This window comes from Budorcas taxicolor, chromosome 3 (genome assembly GCF_023091745.1).
Source record: "Budorcas taxicolor isolate Tak-1 chromosome 3, Takin1.1, whole genome shotgun sequence".
Taxonomy (NCBI): Eukaryota; Metazoa; Chordata; class Mammalia; order Artiodactyla; family Bovidae; genus Budorcas; species Budorcas taxicolor.
This window is the reverse complement of record NC_068912.1, coordinates 16616423-16635394: the sequence shown is the minus strand read 5'-3', so window position 1 is coordinate 16635394 and position 18972 is coordinate 16616423.

The window sequence follows — 18972 nt, the reverse complement described above, 5'->3', positions numbered from 1 at the left end:
ATTTCCACACCTCAGCTGGAAGGTGGGGCAATGGGCGGGACCGAGGCAGGTCACAGGGACTTTGTGTTCAGCTGATGGCTGGGTACTTAGGACCTTGACTGTTTGCTTTTCCAAACAGAAGCCAAACTCTCATTCCTAACACACCAGAAAGGCGGGTACACGTAAGGAAAAGTACTGAGTAAATTTTTTGTTTTTTTATTCCCACCCCGTGCCATTCCCGTTGGCACAGGCTTCATAGCCTCCCATCTTCCTGGCTTTTCACAGCAGAAATAAAGATTAATGAGCCTAAGTATTAGAGACGAAGACTGCAGGAATTTAAGGTTAGCAGATAAGATGAGCTTTCTTCCAGCGAGGGAGATGGGTGAGGAACCCAGGGAGCTCGAGACCCGTGCTGGATTCTGATGCCCATCAACACGCCTGCCCCAACCTTTCCTCTTCTCTAACCAGGCTTCTCTGTTGTGACAGTCCTCTTCGTCCCCTTCTTCCTTCTCAAAAACAGATTTCTAGGAATTCCCTGGCAGTCCGGTGGTTAGGGCCCAGCACTTCCACTGCAGGGGGCCTGGGTTCCATCCCTGATGGGGAGATAAGACCAAACCATGAGGCACAGCTGGCTGAGAAAAATAAGAGATTTACAAGTAGGTGCTTAAGCTTGGAGCAAAGACGTGGAGATACAATCAGTTTTCCTCTTAAAGAGGAATAGTCCAGCGGGGAACAGCACACGACCCCCCAGAGATACAAGCTGGTGCCTGCCTCCACACAGGAAGAGCCTGTTTAGGTACCAGTCAGCCTCTCACCAGGGTCTTTCTGGACCCCTGAGCCTCAGACAGCAAGTAGTGGCATCTGGCCTCAATCCCCAACCCCCCGGACACAGAAACCAGCCTTAATCCCTTGAGGCTGGCTAGGCGCCCAACTTTCCTGTTCTGCCACCTTTCACCCCGACCAAAGGGCTGATGCCCCCTCCTGCTGTGACCAATCCTCAGTGTCTCCACCCCCACCTCCACTGCTGATCTTTAGGAGAGGTTTCAAAGTGCTATTCAAGAGTGTTCTCCCCTGCAAATGAGGTCTCCCCTCTCCCAAGATCCCATTATGCATATCTGAGAGGCCGGGTCTGCTTCCAGACATCTTTTCTCCCCTTCACTCAGATAATCCATCTGTTCTCCTGGATTTCCTGTTTTCCTTCCCTGCACTCACTGAGGACTTGGGTGCCTGGCCTACTATCTTCTCCCTTCTCCCACCATCGCCCCAGTGTCTGGGAAATCTGATGCCCTAGCTTTGTCCTCCCTTGGCTTGCTCACTTCTGAGGGTGTTAACCTCCTCTCCACAAACCAGCACGCTCCCATGGGTGCCCCACTGTCATTCGGAGGGTCGCTTCTGAAAAGTCACAATCCGGCATTTGACTGCCTGTATCCTTCAGTTCCTCCACTTTCACCCTCTACTCCCAGTGCGTATTACAAACTCCTCCATCTCTCCTGCTCATGCAGCTCCTTTGTTACTTCTTATCCCAGCCCAGAGCCTTTGGTCTGCTATTAAATCGCTCTGCCTAGGGTGGGAGGTGGGAGGGGGGCTCAGGATTGGGAACTCATGTACACCCGTGGCGGATTCATGTCAATGTATGGCAAAACCAATACAGTATTGCAAAGCAAAATAAAGTCAACATAAAAATTAAAAATAATAAAAATTAAAAAAAAAGATTAATGAAAAAATAAATCGCTCTGCCCAGCAATACTCTGATGCTCGGTAAACCTGTCCTGTCATGTGGTAAACTGTCCATGAAGAAGGAGAAAGCCTCATGACCATGTTGCATAGTGTGTGTGTGTGTGTGTGTGTGTGTGTTAGTTGCTTGGTCGTGTCTCTTTGTGACAACATGGACTGTATGTAGCCCACCAGGCTTCTCTGTCCCTGGGATTCTCCAGGCAAGAATACTGGAGTGGGTTGCCATGCCCTTCTCCAGGGGATCTTCCTGACCCAGGGATCGAATCCGGGTCTCCCACATTTAAGGCATATTCTTTACTGTCTGAGCCACAGGGAAGCCCCCATGTTGCATAGAGGAGCTGGGAATTCATGGTCTCCCACCTCAGCAGGACTGTCACACTTTGAGGCAATGCTGTGAATCTGCTCACTTTCATTCCACTTCTTTTCAATGACATTCCTAACTTTCACCTCTTTCCTCAACTCCTTCCCACCACCTCCCACTCTACCCTATGCAGATGTCTCTACCTCCTACTTCACAGAGGAAAATAACTTCTTCCGCTTTCTCCATCACCTACAAGTCTCCACAGAGGCGGGGCGCTCAGCCCCCATCCTCTCATCTTCCATGATCCTTTGTCCTCTTTATTTTACCTTCTCCGCCCTCACCCGTGGTTCTTCTTTTTACCAAATAAGGATGCTCAGCTTTTCCCTCCCCTCCCCCATCAGCAGCCCTGTGAACTACGCAGTGACCTGTGCCCTTGTCCTCGTCCTCCATCTGTACTCCCTGCCATCTAGCTCCTCCTTGACCCACTCCTGAAATGCTCTCCCCAAAATCACCTTTGATCTTCATGTAGCCAAGTCCAGTGGACAGTCCTAAGTTTGATCTTACTTGCAATCCTTAGTATTTCACTTTGTTGACTTCTTTCTTTGAAATTCTGCACTCCATTGGCTGAAAAAACAAAACAAAACAATTCTTGGTTTCACTTCTGCTTCCCTGGCTGTTCCTTCTCAGCCTCTTTTCCTGGAGCTCCTCCTTCCTCTGTTCTTCTTTCCCAGGGCGCCATCTTGGCTCTGAGCTCTGCTGGTCTGTGCAAGGTCCTTGAATAGCCACATCCAAAGCCCACGGTTTACAGATTTGGGAGCATCACCATCGGTCACCTCCAGATCTGACTTCTCCCTCCTCAGCCCCAAGAGTGACCCTGCATTCAACTATTCACTGGACCTTTCTACTTGGATGCTCCACCACACCTCACATTCCACCAGCCTCCAAATGAACACTGCTCCCCGCAGCACCTGCTCCTCCTCCTGCATCCTCCGTTTCAGTGAGTGACAGAACGACACACCATCTCCCCAGTTACCAAAGTCAGACTCACGAGTCCTGGAGAAAACCCTTCATGTCTGGTCTGGTGCCGCCGCATTCCATGTTGTGTATCTCATCTTCCTTGATGTTTAGCATGAAATGAATTAAACTGCAATGTCCTGAACCACTATTTCCCTCTGACTGTAACCAGCCAGCTTTCTGCCCTCAAGGAGCCATATAGATTGAGAGTCAAAACACACAGACAAGTCTCTGCTAGAAAGGCTGGCTTCTACTACATTCCTTGGTGCTGCAGGAGATAATGGGAAGAGACCAGAGGGTTCAGGTCAGACAGGCAAGTGGGTGCAGGGTCCCATGATCACCACCCCTTCGAGCACAAAGGAGGAAGTCATTGGTGAGGACCCAGGACTCTGGACTGTGGTCTCCACTGAGGAGGGATAAAGTATTAGGAGATTCCCTGCACCAGCTGCTGAGGCTCTGGAGCTGAAGGGAGGAGCTGAATTTTCCCTCTTATCTCATTTCTCAGAACAAAGTCGGGAAGCCTGAACCCAAGCTTTTACATTGCGTGGGGGAGAGTTTGGGTTTGGAGCACTACCTCCTAAGCTTAGGGATGGGGGAGGTGAGGGCGGCTCTGACTGTGTCCTGTGAGAGAAAATGTGGTCTGTTCTAGGCTTAATGCAGACTCTCCTCGGGGGCTCCATCCTCCTATCTTGAAAGACTGTGTCCTGACCCTGGTAAGAGACACTGACCACCTGTCTGACTCTCCCGATCCTTCTGGAAGCTTTCCAGTTCTCAGCAAGTTGCTAGGAGCTGCCTTGCAGAGGCAGCTGCCGAGCCAGCCAGGGAGGGTGTAGCCTTCATCTGGCTGAGTTGAGACAGGGAGGTCTTTCCCAAACATTTCCTCAGGCCTAGAATCTATTAAAAAAAAAAAGTTATGAGGTGTTTCCCCTTAAGAAATGAGACTTTCTGACAAGAGCACAAGAGCTTGAGGTCTGTCTGGGCACAAGATTCTGCAGAAATTTTCCATCTGCCCATGACTGCAGGAACTGGAGGTCTCAGCCATCCTGGGAAAGGTCAGCTCTCTGTCCCCCGCTGCCCAGCAGGGACTTGTGTGTCTTCAAGTACCAGGAAGAGGTGGAGAGGGTGCCTAGATCTACTCAGGGCCTGCAGGAGGTGAGGAAGAGGTACAGATGGAAGAAAGGACTGTTCTGCCCCACTCCCTCCACAAGCCACTGTCTCGGCAACGCTCACCATCTGGAGCAAGCCCGGGTGCCTCTCTTCCCGGCCACCCTCCAGCTTGGGGCAAGCTTTTGTACTGAACACCTGGGTGCAGGGCAGCTGTGCCACAGCTCCAGGTTAGGCACTTGCTCCCAGCTGGGGAGAGCTGCTGGAGGCCGTTCATCCTTTTGTTTCTCATAGTGGCCCGGGGCTCCCCACCTGTAGGGCAGGAGGAAGGCCGGTGGTTGACTGTGCAGAGAAAGTGGTTTCTGCAGTGCCTGGCAAACCTCAGGCCTGAAGAGAAAACATAAGAGCTTGGGTCCGGGGGTTGGGTCTCTACTGGAGAGGAAGGGACACTCCTAGAAAAGCAGCAAGTCTGATCTGTGGGAGGGTTAACACAAATGTTGGAAACAGAGGCCTGATTGAAATAAAAACTTGGGACTTCCCTGGTGATCCACTTGCCAATGCAGCAGACATGGGTTCGACCCCTAGTCTGGGAAGATCCCACATGCTTCAGGGCAACTAAGTCCCTGGGCCTCAACAAAAGAAGCCACCACAAGAAGAAGCCCGCGTACCGAAATTAGTGAGTAGCCCTTGTTGCTGCAACTAGAGAAAGCCCACACGTAGCAACGAAGACCCAATGCAGCCAAAAAAAAAAGAAATCAAAAGTGTTTATTTGGGGCTTGTTAGGACTGCAGCCGGAGAAGGTAATGGCACCCCACTCCAGTACTCTTGCCTGGAAAATCCTATGGGCGGCGGAGCCTGGTGGGCTGTAGTCCATGGGGTTGCAAAGAGTCGGACACGACTGAGCGACTTCACTTTCACGCACTGGAGAAGGCAATGGCAACCCACTCCAGTGTTCTTGCCTGGAAAATCCCATGGACGGCGGAGCCTGGTGGGCTGCAGTCCATGGGGTTGCTGAGAGTCAGACACGACTGAGCGACTTCACTTTCACTTTTCACTTTCATGCATTGGAGAAGGCAATGGCAACCCACTCCAGTGTTCTTGCTTGGAAAATCCCATGGACGGCGGAGCCTGGTGGGCTGCAGTCCATGGAGTTGCTGAGAGTCAGACATGACTGAGCGACTTCACTTTCACTTTTCACTTTCATGCATTGGAGAAGGAAATGGCAACCCACTCCAGTGTTCTTGCCTGGAGAATGCCAGGGACGGAGGAGCCTGGTGGGCTGCCGTCTATGGGGTCGCACAGGGTTGGACACGACTGACGAGACTCAGCAGCAGCAGCAGCAGGCCTGCAGCCCGGGAGACACAGATTCAAGAAGCACTTGAATTGTGTCCTGCTGGACTACAAAGTGGGAGAGGTTTGTAAAGGCAGTAACTACAAGGTTACAGTTAGTTACACGAGTTATCAAGAATTATAATAGAAGCTGGCAAGACACGGGGTGCTGGTTAAGTGAGGACTGGTTGGGATCTGAATGGTTGTGTAGTTACAAGGGGAGACCTTGAGTTCATAAGTTTGCAGCTGGCAAGTGTTCTGTGTGTCCTGGTGGTGTCCTTGGGTCTGCTACAGTTCAAAGAAAGTTCAGATTCTCAGTGGTACAGAGACATGTCTAAGACCAGATCCTCTATGGCCTTCTGACTCCATTTTCGAATGCTTGAACTGTGATCACTCTTGTCACACACACAAATATTTTGCCTGCTGTTTCAGTGAACAAAGAATATTGTCCACTATCAAGCCATCAGCTCCTGCAGTAAAGCCCCAGTGCTATATACCCTAAATGGAATTCTGGATGGGAAAAAAAAAAAAAACAGGAAACTAGCCCTAGATAGTTAGGAAATATCAAAGAAATAATTTCAGTGACCCCAGACTCTTTCATCTTCCCATACATAGGAAAGTACTAATATCATTAACTGGAGATGACTGTCTTTTGTGATTAGCAATAATCTTTTGATGTTTGACTGCTGTTTGTTTTTCTAGCAAAAACTCCTGCATATGCCAGCTCCTCTCTTGTCTCAGAGCTGTGCAAGAGCCTGTCTCCCTGTCTACCGCCTTCAGTGTGCGTGCTCAGCTGCGTCAGTCGTGTCTGACGCTTGGCGACCCCACAGACTACAGCCTGCCAGACTCCTCTGTTCATGGGATTTCCCGGGCAAGAATACTGGACTGGTTTGCCATTTCCTTCTCCAGGGGGTCTTCCTGACCCAAGGATGGAACCAGCCTCTCTTGTGTCTCCTGCATTGGCAAGTGAATTCTTTACCACTGAGCCATCCGGGAAACCCTGTCTTTACAGAGTGCACGCAGCTTTAATGAACTCCTTAGCTGTCCATCCAGGGATGCCTAAGGCAGGCCTGCGGGGTCTATGTATGGGCCTCAGGACAAGTAACAAATGGAGGCTCACATACCCACTTGTCCACTGAGGCCTTAAGAGGTCAGGCTAACAGACTGTTAAAGTGTGTTCTAGCCTTCATAACAACTTGGAAGGCCAAGTTTGGACTTACAGGTTGTCACGCATGGCTCCCAGCCCTCAGCCTGCCCCCTTTCCCTTCCCGTTCCTCTTGCCTCCCTCCGTTCTGCTCTGTGAGGGGGCTTGCACGCACACAGTGGATAGCCCAGCTCACCAGTCCAAGGTCTATCTGTACCCCTATGAACAATGGTTCCTGGCCACCTGTTGAGGCCAGTTGTGGCCACTTGTAGAAGGGCCTGCCCCTGGTGAAGACACCCCAGACAGAGGACTGCAGAGGCCTTGGAGGAAATGGCCTCAGGGTTATCTGGGCAGAAAATGCCAGAGTCTAAAATAGTGTTTCTGGTGAATGGCTAGTTTTTTAAGTTTCTAATCCCGGATGAACTGATGCTTTTGTAAAAAATGCAATGTATTTTTACTAGCATGATGCTAGCAATACAATGTATTATACTAGCACTAGGGGAAAATGGAGGACCATCAGGAGCTAGGAAATTGTAGCAAAGTCAAACTGTGGTAAAAGTTTTGAAATGCTTGCTTTCAATTTCTATACTTGTAGAAGTAGAAGCCTAGTGCCATGATACAGCATAATTTGGACTTCTGGATAAATTATGCTAGAAATCCGCACAGTTCAATGACCTATATCCCCAAAGTAGGTTTTACTTTTATATGACTCTTAGAGACAGGCAAGAAAGGCTACTATTCTGGGCTCATCTAGAATACCCCCCTCACTACCAGCACCCTGAGCCTTCCTCTAGCCTAGGAGTCAGCGTGGGCTCCAGATAAGCCACTGCCTTGGGTGGGGAGGCTGGAGGAGGGCCCAGGTGCTGGTGGTGAGATGGATATTCTAGATAAGTCCAGAACAGTAACCCTTCTATCCTGAGTCTAAGAGTGATATAAGGATAATACCTGCTTTGGGAACATAGACTCTTGAACTGGGTGGAATTTTAGCATAATTTACCCAGAAATCCAAAACTGCCTATGCTGTATCATGACATTAGACTTTCACTTGGCCGGTGGCCAATGATAGACAAGAGACTCAAAGACTGATTATATATTCATAAATAAGAAAATTAGTTCTATAAGAAAAGAGCCTGACTCTTAACCAGCTATGCATGTAATAAATACTATGAAGGTATGAAAGGGTTGCTTACCTTTTTCTTTTTTCACCTTGTCTTAGCTGGAGTTGCTATGGTGTCACCTGCCAGCCACAGCTGCTTACTCATTCTGTATCCATCAATCTGTCATTTCTTTCTCCTTCTTTTTGTATCCATCATTTCTTGACTCTTTGGTTGTGTGAATATGGGCTCTAATCACTGTGCACAGGTTTTCTTCATTCTTTTTTCCTAGCATTACTGTCTTCTATAAGAAAATTTTTACTTGAAATCATCACACAGTGACATAAGAAGAACTCAGAAAGAAGAGAGGAGGGCAACAAAGGCTGGTGGGATGACATATGAGGTGGAATGGCTACAATCATGAGTGACTGGGATTTTCCCACTGATGGACCAGAGCAATGACCTAGGCTCTGCAGGGCCTCTGGAAGCATTAAGGAGAATGCTGAAAAGAAGGCTCCTGCAGCTGCAGCTTGGCCTTCGCCCACAGAGTCTGCATTGTCACCACCTAGGTCACCTAGGGAGAGGAACTGCTGCACGCATTGCAGAGTAAGGGATAAAAATAACCTCCTCCCGGGCAGATCAAGATTCTTCATTGGTAGGCATGCCCACTGGGAAGAAAAAGGGGATGGAGATGGGCTTGCAGATCCAAAGGGCTATTTTCCTTTGGAACAAACAGCCGCTCCTGCCTGGAGTTCTGGCACATGAGCAAAGTATGTTTCTCAAATTAAAAGAAGCTTCTATATTGACTACTGTATAGAAACTAGTAAGTATTGTACTTCTATACATCTAAAAGTGATGGCAAACCAGTGGTTAGTCCTTCTGATCTTTGCTGCAGGGGCCCCAGTTCCATTCTTGCTCAGGGAACTAATCCCACAAGCCCAAGCCATGTGGTGTGACCAAAGCAAGCAAGCAAACAAATAAAAATAATGGAGCTCAAGAATTCCTATAGAAGGAATAAATTGTGCTTTAAATGTGCTGTCCTTTTAAGAAAATTTTAGACATTTGCTGAAGGTAAAAACTGAAGGGGAAACTGCTCAGCTTTGAATTAAATAAATGGCTGGTTGTTAGAATTATAAGGTAAGAAGTAGAGAATTCAAACTGACATCAGGTTAGCACATAAAAAAGAGAGAGAGAGAAAGGGCTGAAATAGATAAAATTATAAGTGAAAGAAGAAGTATTACAACTGATACCGCAGAAATACAAAAGATCATAAGAGACTACTCTGAACAAATATACATCAACAAATTGGACAACCTAGAGGCAATGGATAAATTCCTAGAAATACACAAACTATCAAAACTGAGTCATAAAAAATTGGAAGTTTGAACAGACTAATCACAAATAAGGAGATTGAATCAGTAATGAAAAACCTCCCAACAATAAATAGTCAGATGGTGTTACTGGTCAACTCTATCAAACATTTGAAGAAGTAATAATGTCAGTCCTTCTCAAACTTCAAAAGAATTAAAGATGAGGAAACATTTCCAAACGCATTAGTTGAGGCCAGCATTACTCTCATGTCAAAGCCAGATAAGGATATGACCAGAAAAGAAAACTATGGGCCAGTATTCCTGATGAATATAGATGCAAAAATTCACAGCAAAATACTGGTAGACTGAATTTAATAGCACACTAAGAGTCGCATGCACCAGGACGAATGCACAGTGTTCTAAAACTTGCATGATTAAAAGCCTGTTTAACGTGCAAGAGGGGGGCTACCCTGGTGGCTCAGTGGTAAACAATCTGTCTGCTGATGCAGGAGACGTGGGTTCGATCCCTGGTCCAGGAAGATCCCACCGAGCAACTAAGCCCAAGAGCCGCAGCTACGGAAGCCTGTGTGCCTAGAACCTGTGCCCTGCAACAAGAGAAGCCGTGGCAATGAGAAGCCCGTGCACCGCAGCTAGAGGGCAGCTCCCCGCTCACCGCAGCTAGAGAAAAAGGCCACACAGCAAGGAAGGCCCAGCAGAGCCAAAGACAAGTAACAAAATTATTAAAAAAGAAAAAGGTACAGCAGAGTCTTCCCTGGTGGTCCAATGGTTAGGAATCCATGCTTCCACTGCAGGGGGCAAGGATTCAGTCCCCGGTTGGGGAACTAACATCTTGCATGCTGCGTGGGACGCGGCCAGAAAAAAAAAAAGTGCAAGATTAAAAAAGAAGGGAACATTAAGCAAATTTTAAAACGTTCATTTTAAAGAAAGACCAATGTGTTTTAATACACAAAAAGAATATGAAAACTTTATTAATATGATTTCATATTCCACTTTGCAAGTAGACTTTAAGAAGCTATCATTTGTTGAATTTTATATAAAACAGAATATCCACAATTATCTGAAAAGGCTATGAAACAATCCTCCATTTTCCAATTGCATAGCTGCAAATGCCAAACTTTCCTTTTCACAGGCATACTTTGTTTTATTGTGCTTAACTTTATTTGATTCACAGATATTACACTTTTTTGTTAATTGAAGGTTTGTGGGAACTCTCAGCTGTCAGATAGTGATTAACATATTTTTTAGCAATAAAATATTTTTAGACTAAGATATGTACATTTTTTTAGATATCATGTTAGCTTCACACTTAATAGACTACAGTATAATGTAAACACATAACTTTTTATGTGCTCTGGGAAACCGAAAAAATGTGTGTGACTGGCTTTACTGCGATGTTCACTGTGTTGCCATCTGGAACCGAATCCACAGGATCTCCGACCTCTTAAATCACAGTGTCCCGTTTCCCTCTGCTTCTGGCCCCTGGCAAACCACCATTCTACTTTCTGCTTCTATGAATTCACTGCTCTAGGTACCTCAGGTAAACAGAATCATACGATATTTGTCTTTTTCATGACGGACACTCCACTTAGCGTGACGTCCTCAAGGCTTATTCATGCTGTGGCTTCTGTCAGGATTTCCTGCTACTTAAAAGCCAAATAATATTCTATTGTATGCAAACGACACACTTGGTTTATCCGGTCATCCATCCATGAACGTTTGGGCTGTTTCCACTTCTTGCCTATCATCAATAGTGCTACAATGGACATGCGTGTGCAAATAGTTCTTCAATATCCTGCTTCCAGTTGTTTTGGATTTACACCTAGAGGCGGGATTGCTGGATCCTTTGGTAGTTCTATTTTTAATTTTCAGAGACATTTATACTGTTTCCCATAGTGGCTGCACCATTTTACATTCTTGCCCAGAGCGTGCAAGGGCTCCAATTCTCTATATTTGCAAGAAAACTTATTTTCTGAGGTTCCATTTTTTTTTTAGGGGGTGGGTAGCAGCCATCAGCCACTTAGCAGGAGCAGCAGCAGCAGCAGCAGCCATCCAATGGGTGTGCAAACTTTTTTTTTTTTTTTTTTTTTGGCCTCATCTCTCTGGCTTGCAGGATCTTACTTCTCCAGCAGAGACTGAAGCCAGGCCATGGCAGTGAAAGGGCCCTGTCTTAACCACTGGACTGGCAGGGAAATTCCAAACAAGGCCACTCATATTTCTGTGTTTTGTTTTGTTTTTTTAAACAAATGAACAAACATAACCCCCAAATAAAATACATCATTTGGAAAGATCTAATGTAGTATTATTTTAGAATGAATTAAAGTATGTACCATGCTGAGTTGCTCCAGTCATGTCTGACTCTGTGACCCTATGGACTGTAGTTTGCCAGGCTTCTACATCCATGGGATTCTCCTGGCAAGGATAGTGGAGTGGGCTGCCATGCCCTCCTTCAGGGGATCTTCTTGACCCAGGGATCGAACCTGCATCTGTTAAGTCTTCTGCATTGATATGTGGGTTCTTAGTTTTAAATTCTGATTTTCTTTTTTTTTTTATTTCTTTTTAATGATTTCCTCTTTTTTTTAACTAAATAATATTTATTCATTTTTGTTCCGCTGGGCCTTGGTCACTGCATGGGCATTCTCTGGATGCAGTGCACGGCCTTCTCACTGTGGCAGCTTCGCTTGCTTCAGAGCATGGGCTCTAGGGTACCTGGGCTTCAGTACTTGCAGCTCACAGGCTCAGTAGCCCTGTGGCATGTGGAATCCTTCCCGACCAGGAATCGAACCTCTGCCCCCCTCCACACAGGCAGGTTCTTAACCACTGGACCACTAGGGAAGTCCTTAATTTTATTTTCTAATAAGATAAATATTGTTAGATATAATCCGCATAAAGAAAAACTCTTATGATGTCCTCAAACTTTTAAAATTATGGTAAAATAGATTAATATAAAACTGAACATTGTAGCCACTTAAAAACGTACAATTCAAATTAAGAACCAAGAAAAAAATCAAATTAAGAACAATTCAGTGGTGTTACAATTGTACCTTCCCTGGTGGCTCAGATGGTAAAGTGTCTGCCTACAATGTGGGAGACCTGGGTTCGATCCCTGGGTTGGTAAGATCCTCTGGAGAAGGAAATGGCAACCCACTCCAGTACTATTGCCTGGAAAATCCCATGGAGAGAGAAGTGTGGTAGACTACAGTCCATGGGGTGGCAAAGAGTCGGACACGACTGAGTGACTTCACTTCACTTGGTGGCGTTACAAATTAATTAAAAATGAATCATCAGTCACTCAGTTGTGTCCAACTCTTTGTGACCCCCTGGACTGCAGCACGCCAGGCTTCCCTGTCCATTGCCAACTCCCGGAGTTTACTCAAACTCATGTCCATTGAGTCGGTGATGCCATCCAGACATCTCATCTTCTGTCATCCCCTTCTCCTGCCTTCAGTCTTTCCCAGCATCAGGGTCTTTTCAAATGAGTCAGTTCTTCACATCAGGTGGCCAAAGTATTGGAGTTAAAGCTTCAGCATCAGTCCTTCCAATGAACACTCAGGACTGACTTCCTTTAGGATGGACTGGTTGGATCTCCTTGCAGTCCAAGGGACTCTTAAGAGTCTTCTCCCACACCACAGTTCAAAATCGTCGATTCTTCAGCGCTCAGCTTTCTTTATAGTCCAACTCTCACATCCATACATGCTGCTGCTGCTGCTAAATTGCTTTGCTCTTGTTCGACTCTGTGTGACCCCATGGATGGCAGCCCACCAGGCTCCCCCATCCCTGGGATTCTCCAGGCAAGAACACTGGAGTGGGTTGCCATTTCCTTCTCCAGTGCATGAAAGTGAAAAGTGAAAGTGAAGCCACTCAGTAGTATCCGACTGTTCGCGACCCCATGGATTGCAGCCTACCAGGCTCCTCCATCCATGGGATTTTGCAGGCAAGAATACTGGAGTGGGGTGCCATTGCCTTCTCCATCCATACATGACTACTGGAAAAACCATAGCTTTGACTAGAAGGACCTTTGCTGGCAAAGTAATGTCTCTGCTTTTAAATATACTAAGTTGGTCATAACTTTTCTTCCAAGGAGCAAGTGTCTTTTAATTTCATGGCTGCAGTCACCATCTGCAGTGATGTTAGAGCCCGTCAAAATAAAGTCTGTCACTGTTTCCACTGTTTCTCCATCTATTTGCCATGAAGTGATGGGACCAGATGCTATGATCTTAGTTTTCTGAATGTTGAGTTTTAAGCCAACTTTTTCACTCTCCTCTTTCACTTTCATCAAGAGGCTTTTTAGTTCCTCTTCACTTTCTGCCATAAGGGTGGTGTCATCTGCATATCTGAGGTGATTGATATTTCTCCCGGCAATCTTGATTCCAGCTTGTGCTTCATCCAGCCCAGTGTTTCTCATGATGTACTCTGCATAGAAGTTAAATAAGCAGGGTGACAATATACAGCCTTGACATATTCCTTTCCCTATTTGGGACCAGTCTGTTGTTTCACGTCCAGTTCTAACTGTTGCTTCCTGACCTTCATACAGATTTCTCAAGAGGCGGGTCAGGTGGTCTGGTATTCCCATCTCTTTCAGAATTTTCCACAGTTTGTTGTGATCTACATAGTCAAAGGCTTTGGCATAGTCAATAAAACAGAAATAGATGTTTTCCTGGAACTCTCTTGCTTTTTCCATGATCCAGCGGATGTTGGCAATTTGATCTCTGGTTCCTCTGTCTTTTTTAAACCCAACTTGAACATCTGGAAGTTCATGGTTCACGTACTGTTGAAGCCTGGCTTGGAGAATTTTGAGCATTACTTTACTAGCGTGTGAGATGAGTGCAATTGTGTGGTAGTTTGAGCATTCTTTGGCATTGCCTTTCTTTGGGATTGGAATGAAAACTGACCAGTCCAGTGGCCACTGCTGAGTTTTCCAAATGTGCTGGCATATTGAGTGCAGCACTTTCACAGCATCATCTTTCAGGATTTGAAATAGTGCAACTGGAATTCCATCACCTACACTAGCTTTGTTCGTAGTATTGCTTCCTAAGGCCCACTTGACTTCGTATTCCAGGATGTCTTGCCAAAATGAATCATAGGCCAAAGTATAAAAGATAAGGCAATAAAGCATCTAGAAGAGAATAAAGTGGCTATTTTTATGGCTTTGAAGTAGAGAGAGATTTAGTACAGAAAACTTACTAACTTAATACTTAAATGCTTACGTATTTGTTGTTGTTTAGTTGCTAAGTTGTGTCTGTGTCTGATACTTTGCAATCCCATGTACTGTATGTAGCCTGCCAGTCTCCTCTGTCCATGGGAATTCCCAAGTAAGAATACTGGAATGGGTTGCCATTTCTTTCTCCAGGGCATCTTTTACACTCTGGGACTGAATCTTCCCCAACCAGGGAATCTGAGGCTCCTGCATTGCAGGTGGAATCTTTCCTGCTGAGCCAGCAGGGAAGCCCCACTAAAGTATGTCTACTCTGTGAATAGAAAATTCACTTCTAGGAGAGAGGAAAATGTGCATATATTTATCAAAAGACATGTACAAGAATGCCCAAAGCAACTGTATTCACAATAGCCGAAAAGTCAAAGCAGTCTAAGTGTCTATTAACAGAACGGGTAAACAAATTGCACATCCACACAATGAGATACCTCATGCAACAGAAAGAATAAACTATTGGGTGCGCGCAACAATGCGAATTAATCTCAGAGACAGTTTGTTGAACAAACTAAGCCAGACGCAAAGGATGACAATGTGTATGACTTCATTTATGCCCAAATCCAGAAGAAGCAGAACTGGGACTTCCCTCGTGGTCCAGTGGTTAAGAATCCATACTTCCACTGCAGGGGCAAAAAAAGAAGCAGAACCCAAAATAGTCACTTTCACAATGGTGGTTACTTTGTGGTGCTGGGGATGGAGAAAAACATTCTGGGATGCCAGGAGTATTCTATATCTTGGTCTGGGTGGAGCTGTTATGAATATATGAGAGAAAGTGAGAGTGTCAGTTGCTCAGTCAGACTCTTTGTGACCCCATGGACTGTAGCCCGCCAGGCTCCTCTGTCCATTGGATTTCCCAGGCAAGAATACTGGGGTGGATTGTCATTTTCTTCTCCAGGGGATCTTCCTGACCCAGGGATGGAACCCGCATCTCTTAAATCTTCTGCACTGGCAATTGGGTTCTTTACCACCAGTGTGACCTGGGAAGCTGCCATGAATGTATACATATGCAAAAATTCATTGAACTATACTCTTAAGGTATACGCTTAGTGTACCTCATGGCCATGAATAATATGTTTCCATTCTGAAAGTATTTTAAACATTTTTTATAGTTACAGCATTTGATTTATTTATTGTTTTTAGTTGCACTGGGTCTCTGTTGCTGTGCATGGCTTTCTCTAGTGGCAGTGACCAGGAGCTACTCTTCACTGCAGTCTTCTCTTGTTGCAGAACACAGGCTGTAGGTGTATGGGGTTTCATAGCTGGGCACACAGGTTTAGTTGCTCCACCGCACGTCAGATCTTCTCAGACCAGGGGTTGAACCCATGTTCTCTGCTTTGGCAAGTGGATTCTTATCCATTGTGCCACCAGGAAAGTCCTAAAATGTATTTTAAAAAAGAAAAATACCATTTATAATAAGCTTCTGAAACAAATATCTAGAAACAACTGCAATGAGTGAGCCATGCATGTAATCACATCTGAAACCTCCCTTGTGCCCTGCTCCAGACGCTTGCCCCCGCTCCCCAAAGGTAACCTCTATTCTGACCTCCAACACCATTGATCAGTTGGGTCAGCTTTACATGTTATATAAATTGAATCAGATGGTCTATGATATTTTGTATCCAGCCCTTTTACAGTCATGAGATTTATCTATCCCATGCTGTATAAAAATAGATCAGGGGCCTGATGTGGCCCAAAGGCTAGTGTTTGCTGACCCTGAGTTGGAGTATCTGAAAAGTACAAGTGGTGGTGAATGGACTTCAGCTCCTCTGTCCTCCTGTTCTCTGGGTGATGGTGTTGCCAGGGGGCAATGCTCCAAGAATGGCTCTGGCTCTGGCTTTTCCTAGGCCTCACATCTCTCAGGACCATCCAAAGCAAAAGGGAGGAGATGTCTCCTGTGGGAGACACGAGGGAGATGCCATCCCTCATGTCTGTCCTCTCGCTGAACCAGGGACTTGCTGTGCCCTGGTGTGTGTGTGTGTGTGTGTGTGTGTGTGTGTGTGTGTGTAAGGAGGGGTGTTCTATGTGTGGGGCCCAGGGCAGGAGCTTCACTTACTTATGCCAAACCAATGTTCTTGAACGCAACAACACTGTTTATTGTGGCTGTAGCCCAGACTACAGGGAAAAAGTAGCCAGAGATAAGGTAAGAGATAAAAGCAGGGGTGGTTTCTGGAGCACCCTTTTCTTTGCCAAGGCATTTCAGCCTGCTCCTGGGAACAAGCCAGAGCCTCTGAAGGGCGTTAACTGCAGGAGAGCCTGCCACACCCCAACTCAGTTGCTTTTGGGTCACCCTACCCTTTCCTAAGGTTCTTCTCACCCTGCCCTTTCCTATGGTTCAAGGACAGCAATAGGACTAACTTCCACCGTATTCATTTCTTGCGTTCCTCTTCTCTAATCCCCTCCTATCTATCACCTTGGGCAGGGCGGAGCTCCAGGAAAGGGATGGGGTGTAGTGCCTGGAGGCATCTTGATTGTTTAACTTGGAGACCCTGAGGGCAGAGGGCTGGAGGGTGGGGAGAGGAAAGGAAGGCTTTGGAAAGTCCCCTGAGCCTGGCAGGTCACAGACCACAGCTGAGCCCATCTAGAGGTGAGCGGCTGATTCTGAAAGCAAGGGAGAAGCAACTGGCAGCTCCTCACCGGGCTGTCTGAGGCAGCTGAACTGCAGCCTTTCTGTACAAGGAGAGGCGTTGGCCTGTGCTTCCTGACGGAGCCGCCGTCGGCTGAGCCGCGCTCAGGCGGCCCCAGAGGCTCTGCTGCTGTCATCTCCCTCCTACAAACCCCGCAGGCCTGTTCTGTTATTGGCCACATTTCTGTGAGGCACTCCAAACGCTCATAAGTTTAGTTTTATATATGTATTTATTTTTAATATATTTATTTGGCTGTGCTGGGCAGGCAGAAAGCAACCCCTCAGGGCCCAGGTGAGCCACAGCTGGTAGAGGGTGGGGGCACTGGGCCTGCAGGGCCCAGAGTCCAAATGTTAAGGCTTGTTGCATGGCTGGGGCAGAGCGTCTCAGGATGTCCTTCCCCACCTCTGAACAATGGTGCAGCTGCTGAAACCAGCAAGAAAAGTCTTTTCCTCTTCCACTGTCCCTCCAACGTGCTTGCTGTCAAGAAGAGATGCTTAAAAGTATCCCAGCCATCATTACTGAGCAGGTTCTTGCAAAGCGGATTTGGAGCCAAGAAGCACCACCTTGGTAACTGGCACATGGATTCTTTGTGGTAATTACTTTTTCTCTCTTGCTGAAAGTCTGTCTTTCTTTGTCTTCAGGGCTTCCTCTGTATGGGTCTAGTTTCATCCCTTGTTTTAGGCACTCACCTGGCTCTTTCAGTCCAGAAACTCATGTCTTTTAATTCTGAGAAATCTTGAATTATTTATTTATTTTTTTTCCCCCTCTATTTTCTCATTTTCTCTCTTACTATTCAAATAGTGAACTTCTTGGACGGTTTCATTTCCTTATCTTGTCCTTTAATACTCTGTTCCTTTGGGGTTTGTTGGCTCTAATTTCTGAAACATTTCTTTGTCTTTCAACTATTCTACTGAGTTTTTAATTTCTTCTGTCATGTTTTTAATTTTCAAAGACCTCTTTTTTCATCCTTGAATGTCCCTCCTCTTTTTAAATAGTATTTCATTTTTGTTTCATGAACTCGATATCTTTAGTGTCTCTCTGAGAATATTAGTGAAACTTTTCTTTTTAAAACTCTCTTTCCTGCACAGACTGTTTCTACAATGGCTTTTCTTTTGTTTTTTTCTTCTGTTGTTTGCTTGTATCTTGTGTGTTGAAGACTTTTTACCCAGTTGTCTGGTAATCCTTGACTGGTCAGGTCCCAACAGTAAACACAGGTACACACAAATCAGGATAATTACAGGAGGGTTTGTTTCCACAATGGCTGTTTACAAAGGCAGAATGGAGTAGCTGGATCTGGTGGACAGACACAGGGAGCCTGAGGCAACCTCACCCCCCTCTGCTCCGCCTGTTTTCTTCCCGACTTCCACTTTGACCCAGTCAACCGGAAGCTGGATGGTATGGGCCCACTTTCACCCAGTCAACCAGAAGCTGGAGGGTATGGGAGGCTCTAACCCTAACCCTAACCCACCCATCCACACCTGGGAGCTTCCCCAAGCAAAGGGCAGGACAGAGGAGGGGTGTGGAGGAACTGATGAGAAATATTTGACACAGGAACCAAAATGCTGACTGGAAGGAAGCTCTGTGTGGTGGGTAGCTGAGTGGGCTGTTTACTGGGAGAATTCCCAAATATTTGAATCTCTGGCTTTTCTCCTCGGGCTCATCAGATTTCCCGGAGAAGAATCTAGCAGTCCGCTTCCAGGGGGAGAACTGGTCTGGCCCTTCGTGATCTGGTTGGTGAAAGGAGCGGGGAGCGGCAGACCTCAGTGGGCAGCATTCAGCACACACACAGTCAGTCCCAGAAGCCACGCCTGCGCTCTCAGACGCGCCTGGTGCCCTCCAGTTCAGAGGCCCTGCTTTAGCTTATTGAGAGAATAGACCTGCAGGCTTTTGTGGAGTGAAGGGAGAGCAGTTACCCCATAATAGAAGGTAGAAGGGGAGATGAGAGAGTTGCCTCTTTCAACCTACCCCTCCCTTGGTCTTCCCAGGTAGCTCAGTGGTAAAGAATCTGCCTGCCACTGCAGGAGATGTTAGAGACGTGGGTTCGATCCCTGAGTTGGGAAGATGCCCTGGAGGAGGAAAAGGCAACCCACTCCAGTATTCTTGCTGGGAAAA